This window comes from Tachyglossus aculeatus (genome assembly GCF_015852505.1).
Source record: "Tachyglossus aculeatus isolate mTacAcu1 chromosome 12 unlocalized genomic scaffold, mTacAcu1.pri SUPER_6_unloc_2, whole genome shotgun sequence".
NCBI classification, from domain to species: Eukaryota; Metazoa; Chordata; class Mammalia; order Monotremata; family Tachyglossidae; genus Tachyglossus; species Tachyglossus aculeatus.
The window spans coordinates 4,425,134-4,439,285 of NW_024044829.1; the positions used below are offsets into that span (position 1 = coordinate 4,425,134).

The following is a 14,152-nucleotide window of genomic DNA, read 5'->3' on the forward strand; positions in this document are numbered from 1 at the left end:
CAGAGAGCGCTTCTTCCTGATCCTCTTCAATGCCTCCTTGACATCTTTGGTCCTCAGACTGCAGATGATAGGATTCACCATTGTAATGATGACGGTGTAGAAGATGGACACCACCTTGCTCTGCTCCATGTTCGAGATGACACCGGGCTGTGCATACATGAAGACGACAGAGCCATAGAACTGACCCACTCCCCAAAAGTGGGAGACACAAGTGGAGAAGGCTTTCGTCCGTCCCTCTGCCTAGCGGATCCTCAGGATGGTAGAGACGATGAGGACATAGGAGATCGAGATAATGGAGAAAGTGCCCACGATAATGGAGCCACACAAGGCGAGCAAGACCAACTGGTTGGTCAGCGTGTCAGAGCAGGTCAGGGTCAGGATCGGAAGGACGTCACCGAAGAAGTCGTCGATTTCATTGGGCCCACAGAATGGTAACTGGAAGCTCATGGTGGTTTGGGTGACAGCGTTGACCACTCCCCAGAGGTACGAACCCACCACTAGCAGCTGAAAGATTCCATGGGATCTGATCACGGAATAGTGGAGAGGGGGTCGCAGATGGCGACGAAGCGATCATATGCCATGGTGGCCAGGAGGAAAGCCTCCATCATCCCAAAGAGGGAGAGAAAGAAGAACTGAGTGGCGGCCAGGGAAGGAGATGGCTGCCCGCTCTTAGAGGAAATTAAGCAGGGCCCTGGGGGTGATAGTAAAGGAATAGCTGCCATCCAGGAGAGATAGACAAAAGGAGTACATGGAGATGTGAAGCTGGGGGTCCAGGCTGATGATCGTGACGATTGCGAGATTGCCCACCACAGTCACACCATACAGGACCAGGAACGTTAGAAATAGCATGCCTTTCAACCGCGGCCCGCTTCGGAACCACAGGAGGATGAATACAGTTACTGTGGTGAGATTTCCCGTAGCTAATGGACCCCAGCCAGGACCTTCTACTGGGATCTCCTGGAAGGGCCCAGTGGAGGCACCCTGGACCAGCTGGGTCGTGGTTGTTTCCTGATAATAATTACAATAATAATAATTATCAAAATAATCATAATTATAATGGGATTTGTTAAATGTTTACTAGGTGCCAAGAACCGTACTAAGAGCTTAAGTCCTGGAGGAGGAGACAGACATTAGCATGCATAAATAGGCTGCAGATCCTTTAGACTGTAAACTCATAGTAGGTGTGGACTATGTCTGTTTCCTGTTGTATTGTACTCTCCCAAGCGCTTTGTCCAGTACTTTGCACACAGTAAATGCTCAATAAATAGGATTGAGTGAATAAATGGAGCTTGTCTTATGCTGTAGAGTCATTTCCGACTCATAGTGACTTCATGGGCACATCTCTTCCAGAACGCCCCACTTCCATCTGCAATTTCTCTGATAGTATATCCATAGAGTTTTCTTGGTAAAAATGCAGAAGTGGTTTACCATTGCCTCCTTCTGTGCAATAAACTTGAGTTTCTCCCCTTGACCTCTGCGCAGCACTGCTGAGTTTTGACTTGTAGCAGATTGCCTTCCACCTGCTAGCCAATGCCCAATCTAGAAATGGAATAGGAAGGCCTCTGCTTGACTCTCCCTCCCTTAGCCAAGACTGGTAGAGTACTGGATATTCTCTAGGTGCGATTCTGAGACAATAATGAATGGGTAGATAGAAGGTAATCAGGTCCCTCATGGGGCTTACAATCTAAGTAAAAGGGAGAACAGTTACTGAATACCCACTGGAGATGAGAGAACTGAGGCACAGAGAAGTCAAATGACTTGCCCAAGTCCACACAGCAGAGAAATGGTGGAATGGTGGAACCAGGATTAGAGCCCAGGTCCTCTGACTCCCGGGTCTATGCTTTTTCTACTAGGGAAGAAGAAGAAAAGAAGAAGAAGAAGAAAAAAGAAGAAGAAGAAAAAAGAAGAAGAAGAAGAAGAAGAAGAAGAAGAAGAAGAAGAAGAAGAAGAAGAAGTAGAAGAAGACGTAGAAGAAGAAGAAGAAGAAGAAGAAGAGGAGGAGGAGGAGGAGGAGGAGGAGGAAGAAGAGGAGGAGGAGGAGGAGGAGGAGGAAGAGGAGGAGGAGGAGGAGGAGGAAGAAGAAGAAGAAGAAGAAGAAGAAGAAGAAGAAGAAGAAGAAGAAGAAGAAGAGGAGGAGGAGGAGGAGGAGGAGGAAGAAGGAGGAGGAGGAGGAGGAGGAGGAGGAGGAGGAAGAAGAAGAAGAAGAAGAAGAAGAAGAAGTAGTAGAAGAAGAAGAAGGAGGAGGAGGAAGAGGAGGAGGAAGAGGAGGAGGAGAAGGGGGAGGAGGAGGGGGAGGAGAAGGGGGAGGAGGAGGGAGAAGAAGAGGAGGAAGAAGAAAAATATTTGTGTGCCAAGCACTGTACTGGGATAGATACATCATGTTGGACCCAGTCCCTGTCCATGTGGGGCTGACAGTATAAGCAGGGGGAAGAACAGATATTGAATCCCCATTTTGCAGATGAGGAAACTGAGGCACAGAGAAGTGAAGTGACTTGCCCAGGGTTACACATCAGAAAAGTGGCTGAGTAGGGATTTTTTTTATGACAAATTTTCTCATTGTATCCAAATAACAACCCTCAGAAATAGGAAGAGGTAGGGAATATAATCCACACAGAGATTAGGGCGCTTCAATCAGTCAATCATATTTATTGAGCCCTGACTGTGTACAGAGCACTATACTGAGTACTTGTGAGGGTACAATATAACAGAATTCCCGGCCCACAAGAATCAGTATTTAATCCCTATTTTGCAGATAACGAAACTAAGACAAAGAGTCCTCAAGTGACTTGCCCAAGGTCACACAGTCATGTGGTGGAGTTGGGATTAAAGCCCAGGTCTCCTGACTCCCAGGCCTGTGCCCTTTGCTTACAATGACCCATAAATTCGCTCTTGGTAGGTTTGCCTGACATTTGGCATCCAATAACATTCATCAGTTGCCCTGGTGAAAGTGCAGTAGAAGCTGGTCTCTCATTTTGCAGTGAATCTAGGATTCACAGCCTTAGAGGAGAAGCAGCAAGGCTGACAGAAAAGGACACAGGCCTCGGAGTCAGCTCATTACGGTCAGGGAACGTGTCTGCTAATTCTGTTGTATTCTACTTTCCCAAGAGTTTAGAACAGTGTTCTGCACATAGTACGTGCTCAATAAATACAATTGACTGATAAAGCAGGTTCTGCCACTTGTCTGCCGTGTGACGTTGAACAAGTCCCTTAACTTCTCTGCCCCTCAATTCCCTCTTCTGTAAAATGGAGATTAAATCCTCCTCACTTCGATTTAGGCTGTGAGCCCAATGTGGGATAGGGATTGTGCCCAACCTAACGAGCTTGTATCTACCCCAGGACTTAGTAGACTGCCTGACACTCACTAAGTGCTTAACAAATATCATAAAAAAAGATTGGACACGCATAAAGATCTTGTAAAGGCTGTATTCTCCTCCCAGCTGGATTTCTGGGATGAAAGCAATCTGAATTCTTAAAGAACTGCTCTGCTTTCTGCCCCCAACCAAAGGGGCCTGGATCACTTCCCCAGACCATTTTAATACCAAAGGCTACCCAAATTGACAAGGAACATTGTGACTTTCTGTATTTTAGAATAGGTGAGAGCTTATGCCCCCTCTCAGGTTCGCACCTCGAGAGTTTCCACTACTCTACCAGTCTTTGCTATGAGAGGGAGAGTAAAGCAGAGGCCTACCCATTCCATTACTAGTTTGGGCAGTGGCTAGCGAGTGGAAAGCAATCTGCTACAAGTCAAAACTCCCCGATGCTGGGCAGCAGCGGCATGGGAGAGAGTCGAGGACAGAGACTCAAGTTTACTGCGTGGAAGGTGCAATTCTGTATTTTCACCAAGAAAGCACTATGTATACACTACTAGAATGATTGCAGATGGAGGGCAAGGCGTTCCGGGAGAGTTGTGTCCGTGGTGACGCTATGGGTAAGAAATGACTCGACGGCATAAGGCAAGACAAGAGAGACTATGGATTTAGAGGAGTCAGAGGTTAGAATCGGTATTGTTAGAGAAGCCGCATGACGTAGAGGAAAGTGTATTATCCAAAAAGAGGACCTGGGTTCTAATCCTGCCTCCACCACCTAGTTGCTTTGTGACCTTGGACAAGTCATTTCACTTCTCAGTGCCTCAGTTATCTCATTTTGTAACACTTTGAGCCCCACGTGGGGCATGGATTCTGTCCAACCTGACTAGTTTTTATCTACCCCATCCCTTAGAACAGTGCCTGGCACATAGTAAGTGCTTACCAAATGCCATAAAAAATCCAGGCTCTGCCACCTAGGTTCTAAATGACCTTAGGCAAGTCATTTACCTTCTCTGTGCCTCACCTCCTCTGAGAAATGGGGACTTAACACCTGCCCTTCCTTAGTCAATCTTATTTATTTAGAGGCTACTATTCAGTCATTCAATCATATTTATTGAGCACTTACTATGTGCAGAGCACTGTACTAAGACCCTAGAAGCATACAATATAACAATAACCCTCCTAATTAGACTGCGAGTCCCATGTGGGCCCTGATTATTTTGTTTCTACCCCAGCACTTCTACAGTGCTGCCACAGAGTAATTGCTTAACAAGTGCCACAATTATCACTACTCTGCTCAGCACCCATCGAGTGCTCAATAATTCCCACTGATTTGACAAAGAATGAAAAAGACCTAGAGCAGGGTAGGTGGGAAGTAGTGGTGTTTCCCATCTTGAAGATTTTCCAGGTCCTGGAGCAGAGGGCTAGACTGGATGGAGGACTTCCCAGGTCTTTTTTCTACAAAATTGCTTAGGCCATGTTTGCCCACTCCTCAGGAACTTCCAGTGGTAGCCCATAAACCTTAATATCGAAAAGAAACTCCTTACCATAGACTTTAAAGCAATCAATCACCTTGCTCCTCCTGCCTCACCTCGCTTACTCGCTTAGTACACCCAGTCTGCACACTTGGTTCTTCTAATGCTAACCTTCTCACTACCTCAATCTTGTCTATTTCACCACCTACCTCTCTCCCACGTCTTGCCTTTGGCTTGGAAACCCTCCCTCCTGATACCAGATAGACAATTACTCGCCCCTTCTTCAAAGTCTTAATAAAGACACATCTCTTCCAAAAGGCCTTCCCTGACTAAGCTCTCCTTTCCTCTTCTACCACTCCCTTCTGATTTCCCTGCCTTGCTCCCTGTATTCATCCCCTCTCCCAGCCCCACAACACTTAAGTACATATATGCAATTAATTTATTTATATTTCTATCTCTCTCCCCTTCTAGACAGTAAGCTCATTCTGAGAAGGGAATATGTCCATTCATTGTTGTATTGCACTCTCCCAAGTGCTTTGTAAAGTGTTCCGTTCAATAAATATGATTGAATCGATGAATCAAAGCGCTAGCTTGATAGCCTGTGTGACATGCTGTCTTTGTGGAAGGAAGAGATGACTATGAGAAGCAGCGTGGCTCAGTGGAAAGAGAACGGGCTTGGGAGTCAGAGGTCATGGGTTCTAATCCCAGCTCCACCACTTGTCAGCTGTGTGACTTTGGGCAGGTCACTTCACTTTTCTGTGCCTCAATTACCTCATCTGTAAAATCGGGATTAAGACTGTGAGCCCCGCATGGGACAACCTGATCACCTTGTATTCCCCGACCCAGTGCTTAGAACAGTGCTTCACACATACTAAGCACTTAACAAATGCCATTATTATTATTATAATTATGATTAGGTGTGGGTATCTATTTCCTGCCTATACTGTCGTTGCTGGCTTTGGGTTTCACAGAGGCCATTCACACATGCAAATGTGACTGAAAAGCCTAGTGAAAGATCAGCTGCATTTTATTCAGTCAAAGGTGAACTGAATATCTTCTACCTTTCTACCCTTCTAACCTTAATAGGCTGTGCCAGTACTTTTCTTCGCTCCTTTCTCCTTTTTCAATCTTGTCTCAGAGCCCTTCAGTTAAGCTGTCTAGGTATCCTGGTATCCTGTGATCATCCATTCTACTGACAACTGCCTACTAGGCTCCAGTAGAATTATCTTTGAAACTAAAGGAGAAATGTTCATGAAGGAGTCCTCTCCCTCTTTATCCAACCCTCAAAAACCCATTTCTCTGGATGCTCCAGAGGACAGAAACAGCATTGCCTAGTGGATAGAGCAAGGGCCTGGGAGTCAGAAGGACCTGGGTTCAAATCTTGCATCTGCCACATGTCTGATGTGTGATCTTGGGCAAGTCATTTCACTTCTCTGGGCCTCGGTTACCTCATCTGTAAAATGTGGATTAAGACTCGTTATGGGCAGGGAATGTGTTGTTTATTGTTATAGTGTACTCTCCCTAGTGAGTAGCACTGTGCTCTGCACACAGAAAGTGCTCAATAAATACGATTGACTGACTGTGAGCCCCATGTGGGACATGGGCTGTGTCCAACCTGATTAGCTTGTATCCACCCCAGGGCTTAGAACAGTGCCTGGCAAATAGTAAGTGCTTAACAAATGCTATTCATTTCCTCTAGCCACCCTCAAAACGAATACATCTTTCCCCTCACCTCATGTCCACAGTGCCTGTGAGGATAGATGAGGGTCTCTCTGTCTCGCTCTCTCTCTGTATCTCTCTGTCTCTCTGTATCTCTCTTATATCTCTGTCTCTGTCTTTCTCTGTCTCTCTGTCTCTCTCTCTCTTTCCCCATCCCTGCTGGAGCTCAGTCATTCCTCTTCCCTTCCAAGTTTCTGTCTGTCTCATTGGGCCCAGCAACAGGTGGGCAACTTGGGCGGCTAGAGATGAGTTTATCTGCCAGTGGTATTGCTGCATTAAGATCTCCATCCCCCGGCAGTCTGGATGTCAGGAGGCTGAACCTTGTTCCCCAGTGCCCAGGTGGGAGGGTCTGTCTCCAGGGAAGGAAGATCCCTCAGCCCGGATGTTGCCACTGCCTCAGAGGAGCACCAAGGACTCATAGGCTCCGGACTGAATAACTGCTCTTTTGCCTAGGCAAACCCATTTACCCGCTAAAAGTATCCATGGGATACTGGGATTTCTTCCATCCACGGTGCCCAGAACAGTTATTTTGCATAGGGGCTGGCCGTATGCTGCTCTGGGCACCGTGGAGAGAAGAAGTCCCAGTTAGCACTCATCCCAAATTCTCCCTTTGTGCACCCAAGAGAAGCAGTGTGGCTTAGTCGAATGAGTCTGGTACTGGAAGTTACAGGACCTGGCTTTCAATCCCAGCTCCACTATTTTCACTGTGCATATGCTCAGTGGCCAAAGCAGAACAGAAAATCTTGCAAGCTTGTTGTAGGCAGGGAATGTGTCCACCAATTCTGTCGTATTGTACTCTTCCAAGTGCTTAGTACAGTGCTTTGCACACAGTACGTGCTCAATAGATATGATTGATTGACTGGAATCATTCAATTGCTTATTCATTTATGTTAATGTCTGTCTCCCCCTCTAGATTGTAAACTCACTATGGGCAGGGAACATGTCTACCAGTTCTGTTCTATAGCAGTTTCTCAAGTGCTTAGTATAGACCTCTGCTCACACCAACCGCTTAACAAATAACATGATTGATTATGGGAGGCTTTAAAGATGGAGAAAGCTGTGGTCTGGCAGGTTTGCCAGAGACTATGGGGCATGGGGATTTCAGGCTATTTCAGGCACCAGTGGCCCCACCAGAATCTCATTCACCATCTCTCTCCTGTCTTCAGTCCAGACCACTCTTTACTGCCCACCAGAGGAAAGGAACAAGGTGACGATGATGAGCTGGGGCAGGCAGGTGAAGAAGGCTTTGTCCCGGCCCTCGGTGGATGGTATCCTCATGATGGCCCAGGAGATGCTGATGCAAAAGTAAATGCTTACAATCAGAGGGGAAAAATCCACCATAACGATGAGGCAGATACCACCCACTTCTCCCACTGTGTCTCCAGGGAAGATGAGCTATAATACCTTGGGGACATCGCAGAAGAAATGGTGGATCACCGCGGGGCCACAGAAGGGCAGGGAGAACATATTAAAGACATGAAGTATCCCCATGAGTTATCTGCTGAGCCACGAGTCGAGGGCCATCTTCCCACAGGCCCCTGGAGCCATGATGACATCATACAGCAGGGGGCGGCAGATGGCCACGTAGCGGTCGCAGGATGCCCACCTCCTAACAGCTGTAAAAAGTAAAGTAAAAGTAAAAGTAAAAGTAAAGTAAAGTAAAGTAAAGTAAAGTAAAGTAAAGTAAAAGTAAAAAGTAAAAGTAAAAAGTAAAGAAGAGGACCTGAGGACTGCATCCGGCTGAGGAAACAGATCTACTGTTTACCACGGCATTACTAATTGACTTGGGGATGGTAACGGAGATGAGGCACAGGTCGAGGATGGGCAGGTGCCTGAGGAAGAAGTGCCTCGGAGTGTGGAGCTCACCTCCTCCAGGAGGCCTTCCCAGACTGAGCCCCCCTTTTCCTTTGCTCCTCCTCCTCTCCCCCTCACTCCCACTCCCTTCTCTACTCTACCCCCTCCCCACCTCACAGCACTTGTGTATATATGTACATATTTATTATTCTATTTATTTTATTAATGACGTGAATATATCCATAATTCTATTTATTTATATTGATGCTACTGATGCCTGTCTACTTGTACTTTCCAAGCGCTTGGTACAGTGATCTGCATACAGTAAGCACTCAATAAATACTGTATCAGCCTTCTCGTTGATCTCCCATCCTAATGTCTCTCCCCACTTCAATCCATACTTCATGTTGCTGCCCCGATTGTCTTTGTCCAGAAACGTTATGGGCATGTTACTCCCCTCCTCAAAAATCTCCAGTGGCTACCAATCAATCTGCGCATCAGGCAGAAACTCCTCACCCTCGGCTTCAAGGCTCTCATCACCTCGCCCCCTCCTACCTCACCTCCCTTCTCTACTTCTACAGCCCACCCCGCACCCTCCGCTCCTCTGCCGCTAATCTCCTCACCGTGCCTCGTTCTCGCCTGCCCCGCCATCGACCCCCGGCCCACGTCATCCCCCGGGCCTGGAATGCCCTCCATCTGCCCATCTGCCAAGCTAGCTCTCTTCCTCCCTTCAAGACCCTACTGAGAGCTCACCTCCTCCAGGAGGCCTTCCCAGACTGAGCCCCTTCCTTCCTCTCCCCCTCGTCCCCCTCTCCATCCCCTCCATCTTACCTCCTTCTCTTCCCCACAGCACCTGTATATATGTATATATGTTTGTACATATTTATTACTCTATTTATTTATTTATTTTACTTGTACATATGTATTCTATTTATTTTATTTTGCTAGTAAGTTTGGTTTTGTTCTCTGTCTCCCCCATTTAGAATGTGAGCCCACTGTTGGGTAGGGACTGTCTCTATATGTTGTCAACTTTTACTTCCCAAGCGCTTAGTACAGTGCCCTGCACACAGTAAGCACTCAATAAATACGATTGATTGATTGATTGATTGATAAATAAATCGATGAATAAATACTATTAACAGATAGAGTCACTGTGACAAGGGAACATGCCAACAACTCTGCTGAATTTTACCCTCCCAAGTACTTAGTTCAGTGTCCTGCACACAGGAGGGGAATGGTCTTCTTAGGAGCACTGTTGTCTCACTGGCGTTGAGCCTGGTCTACTCCCAGGGGAGTCCTGGGGGTAGGTTTGATCTTTGAGTGTCCAGACAGTTCAGATCATCCCAGTGCTGAGGACGGTAGACTTCGAGAGAATTTGAGTCAACTTCATAGAGTGTCAGACCAAAGTGGTATTATCCCTACTCTGGAATATTTGGATTGATTATGATAATAATGATAATAATAATAATGAATAATTTTTAAGCACTTACTACTTGTCAAGCACTGTTCTAAGACCTGGGGTAGATTAAAACAGTAATCAAGTTGGCATCATTCCCTTTTTATGGTATTGCCAGTTGGTATTCACCCCATCTTCAGCCCCACAGCAAATGTGTACATGTCTATACAATTAGCATTATGAATTATGTATTTATATCAATGTCTCTCTCCCTTTCTAGACTGTAAGCATGTTGTGGGCAGGGAATGTGTCTACGAAGTCTGTTGCGTTGAGTTACCCCAACCACTTTGTACAGTGCTCTCTGCATGTGGTAAGTGCTTAATAAATGCTATTGATGATAATGGTAAGCATTTACATGTGCCAGACACTGTACTAAGAGCTGGATTCAAGATTTTAAATGCAAGATCGTCAGGTTGGACGGAGTCCATGTTCCACATGGGGCTCACAGTCTTAATTCCCGTTTTACAGATAAGGGAACTGAGGCACAGAGAAAAAAAGTGACTTGCCCAAGATCACTCCACAGACAAATGGCGAGGCCAGGATTAGAATCCAGATACTTTGACTCATTCATTCATTCAATCATATTTACTAAGCACTCACTGTGTGAAGAGCACTGTACTAAGCGCTTGGGAAAGTACAATACAACATTAAAGAGTGACAAACCCTGTTCACAACGAGCTCACAGTCTAGAAGGGGTGAGACATAGTAAAAATGAGCAGACATCAGTACAAATTAATAAAATTGCATTTATACACGTAAATGCTGTGGGGCTGGGAGAGGTGGAAAGAGCAAAGGGAGCGGGTTACGGAAATGGAGAAGGGAGTGGGAGATGAGGAAAAGTGGAGTTTAGTCTGAGAAGGCCTCTTGGAGGAGCCATGGGTTCAGTAAGGCTTTGAAGCTGGAGAGAGTAATTGTCTGGCAGATTTGAGGAGGGAGGGTGTTCCGGGCCAGAGGTAGGATATTGGCCAGGGATCGACGGTGGGACAGGCGAGATCGAGGCACACTGAGAAGGTTAGCACCAAAGGAGTGAAGTATGTGGGCTGGGTTGTTGGAGAGAAACGAGGTCAGATAGGAAGAGGCAAGGTGATGGAGTGTTTTAAAGCCAATGGTGAGGAGTTTCGCATGATAAGGAGTTGGATGGGCAACCACTGAAGACTTTTGAAGAGTTGGGGTGACATGTCTTGAACGTTTCTGTAGAAAGATGATCCAGGCAGTAGAGTGAAGTCTGGACTGGAGTCGGGAGAGGCAAGGGGTTGGGAGGTTGGTAAGAAGGCTGATGCAGTAATCTAGGGGGATAAGATGAGTGATTGTTTTAACGTGGTAATGGTTTGGATGAAGAGGAAAGGGAGGGTATTAGTGATGTTGTGATGGTGGGACCAACAAGATTCGGTGATGGATTAAATATGTGGGTTGAAGGAGAAAGAGGAGTCAAGGATAATGCCAAGGTTATGGGCTTGTGAGAAAGGAAGGATGGTGGTGCCATCTACAGTGATGGGAAAGTCTGGGAGTGGACAGGGTTTGGATGAGAAGATAAGAAGGTCAGTTTTGGACATGACCTCTGAGTCCTCTGACTCCCAGTCCCATGTGCTCCCAAGTATACCATGATGCTCCTTACAAGTAGCCCCACATGGAACTCTCGGTCTAAGTAGGTGGGAGAACAGGTGTTGAATCCCCATTTTACAGTTGAGTAAACTGAAGCACAGAGAAGTTGAGTGACTTGCCCATGCTCACACAACAGGCAGGTGGCAGTGCTGGGATTAGAACCCAGGACCTCCGATACCCAGACCTATGCTTTTTCCACTAAACAAAAATTGTGCCTCTGTAAGTATTCATTCAGTCGTATTTATTGAGCGCGTACTGTGTGCAGAGTACTGTACTAAGCGCTTGAAATTTACAGTTCATCAACAGAGACCATCCCTACTCAACAACGGGCTCACAGTCTAGAAATATGAACTTCTAACAGCACTAAAATTCTGTTTTGCCTCCTCTTTTCTCCTCTCCCTGTCCCAGCAGACCACGTCTCCACAACAGTGCAGACTGGGACTAATTGCCTTCATCTCCCCACATGGGACTCTCCTCATGACTCCTGTTTCCAAAAGTCACCTCAGGTCATTAAATATCACCAGGGTCCCTCTGATACACTGAGATATGATGAAACGGATTTGTGTGTCAGAGCATTTCAGACACACATTTGAGTGTCGTTGTGGGTCTCAGGGTGTTTTAATGACAGCAGAAGATCTGAAACACTGACCACCTCATGGATGGAGATTATCCCTCATGCTGGGTGATCTGACCTTGTAAACAACTTTCTTCCACTCTCCACCCTCTTCATTCCCATGACGATCCTGAGGCACAGGGAGAGACTGATACTTGGCACGGGGCTCCCAGCGAGTCAGCAAGAGAGCTGGGATAGGATTTCAAATTAACCTGTTCCACCTGTCTGACGGTCATCCTTCCAGACTGCCCTGGTCTCAGAAAAAAATCTGCATTTCCATATGGTAAGCGTCAAGGGACTGCGACTGTTGTGAACTCAAACAGATTCAGTGGCCTGTGGTATAATTATCCTGGTGGGGTAGAGCAGGAAAAAATCTAAATCTGTATTTGGGATTAAAATATTTGTCGGTTAACTCTATCAGCTCTGAGGTCCCCAAAGTCACCCGTCCCCCTTCTCCGTACCCCCGCTCTGAACCCTCTCCGCTACTTTCCCATCCTTCCCAGAAGTATCTTCAGATGAGATCTCCTCCCTCCTCTCAAGTGCTACTCCATCCACCGGTGCGTCAGACCCCATTCTCTCTCATCTGATGAAATCTCTAGCCCCTTCCCGCTTCCCCTCCTTAACCTCCATCTTCAACCGCTCACTCTCCACTGTTTCCTTCCCCTCTGCCTTCATACATGCCCACGTATCCCCATCCTAAAAAAAAAAACACTCTCTTGACCCCACCTCCCCGGCTAGTTATCGCAGTATCTCCCTCCTACCATTCCTTTCCAAACCCCTAGAACCAGTCATCTGCACTCGCTGTCTCGAATTCCTCACCGCCAACTCTCTTCTTGACCCCCCTCAAATCTGGATTCCGTCCCCTGTGCTTCATCGAAACCGCCCTCTCAAAGGTCACCAATGACCTCCTTCTTGCCAAGTCCAATGGCTTCTACTCTACCCTAATCCTCCTCGACCTCTCAGCTGCCTCCGAGACTCTGGATCACCCCCTTCTCCTCAAAACGCTATCCAACCTTGGCTTCACAGACTCGGTCCTCTCCTGGTTCTCCTCTCATCTCTCCGGCCGTTCATTCTCAGTCTCCTTTGTGATCCCCTCCCCCCTCCCATCCACTTACTGTGCGGGTTTCTCAAGGGTCAGTTCTCGGTCCCCTTCTGTTCTCCATCTACACTCACTCCCTTGGTGAACTCATTGGCTCCCACGGCTTCAACTATCATCTCTACACTGACGACACCCAAATATACATCTCCACCCCTGCTTTCTCTCCCTCCCTCCAGATTCGTATATCCCCCTGGCTTCAGAACATCTCCATCTGGATGTCTGCCCAACATCTAAAACTCAGTATGTCCAAGACTGAACACCTTATCTTCCCTCCCAAACCCTGTCCTCTCCCTGACTTTCCCGTCACTATAGAGGGCACAACCATCCTTCCCGTCTCACAAGCCCGCAACCTTGGTGTCATCCTCGACTCCACTCTCTCGTTCACACCACACATCCTATCCGTCACCAAATCCTGCCGGTCTCACCTCCACAACATCGCCAAGATCCCCCCTTTTCTCTCCATCCAAACCACTACCTTGCTACTTCAATCTCTCATCCTATCCCGACTGGATTACTGCATCAGCCTCCTCTCTACCCGCTTCAGTCTATACTTCACTCTTCTGCCCGAATTATCTTTGTACAGAAACGCTCTGGGCATGTTACTTCCGTCCTCAAAATCTCCTGTCAACCTACTAATCAAACAAAAACTTCTCATTCAGCTTCAAGACTCTCCATCACCTCACCACCTCCTACCTCCCCTCTTTCTCTCCTTCTACAGCCCAGCCCGCACCCTCTGCTACTCTGCCGCCAGCCTCCTCACTGTGCCTTGTTCTCGCCTGTCCTGCAGTCGACCCCAGGCCCACGTCCTTCCCCTGGCCTGGAATGCCCTCCCTCCACATATCCGCCAAGCTAGCTCTCTTCCTCCCTTCAAAGCCCTACTGAAAACGCACCTCCTCCGGGAGACCTTCCTGAGCCCCCTTTTTCCTCTCCTCCTCCCCCCCACCTCCACAGCTCTTGTATATATTTGTACAGATTTATTACTCTATTTATTTTACTTGTACATGTTTACTATTCTATTAATTTTGTTAATGATGTGCATTATAGCTATAAGTCTATTTGTTCTGGCGATTTTGACACCTGTGTACATGT

General features: G+C 47.0%; 1 non-coding gene and 1 pseudogene across 1 annotated transcript; one reads left to right on the top strand and one right to left on the bottom strand.

The window, feature by feature from the left end:
- Window positions 1-240: 240 nt before the first annotated feature.
- LOC119921281 lies at window positions 241-2,909 on the bottom strand (annotated as a pseudogene).
- A 698-nt stretch (window positions 2,910-3,607) lies between these two features.
- LOC119921523 lies at window positions 3,608-3,745 on the top strand. Its single transcript, XR_005448556.1, has one exon. It is a non-coding gene; the product is annotated as a small nucleolar RNA SNORA7 (small nucleolar RNA).
- The last annotated feature ends 10,407 nt before the right edge of the window (window positions 3,746-14,152 follow it).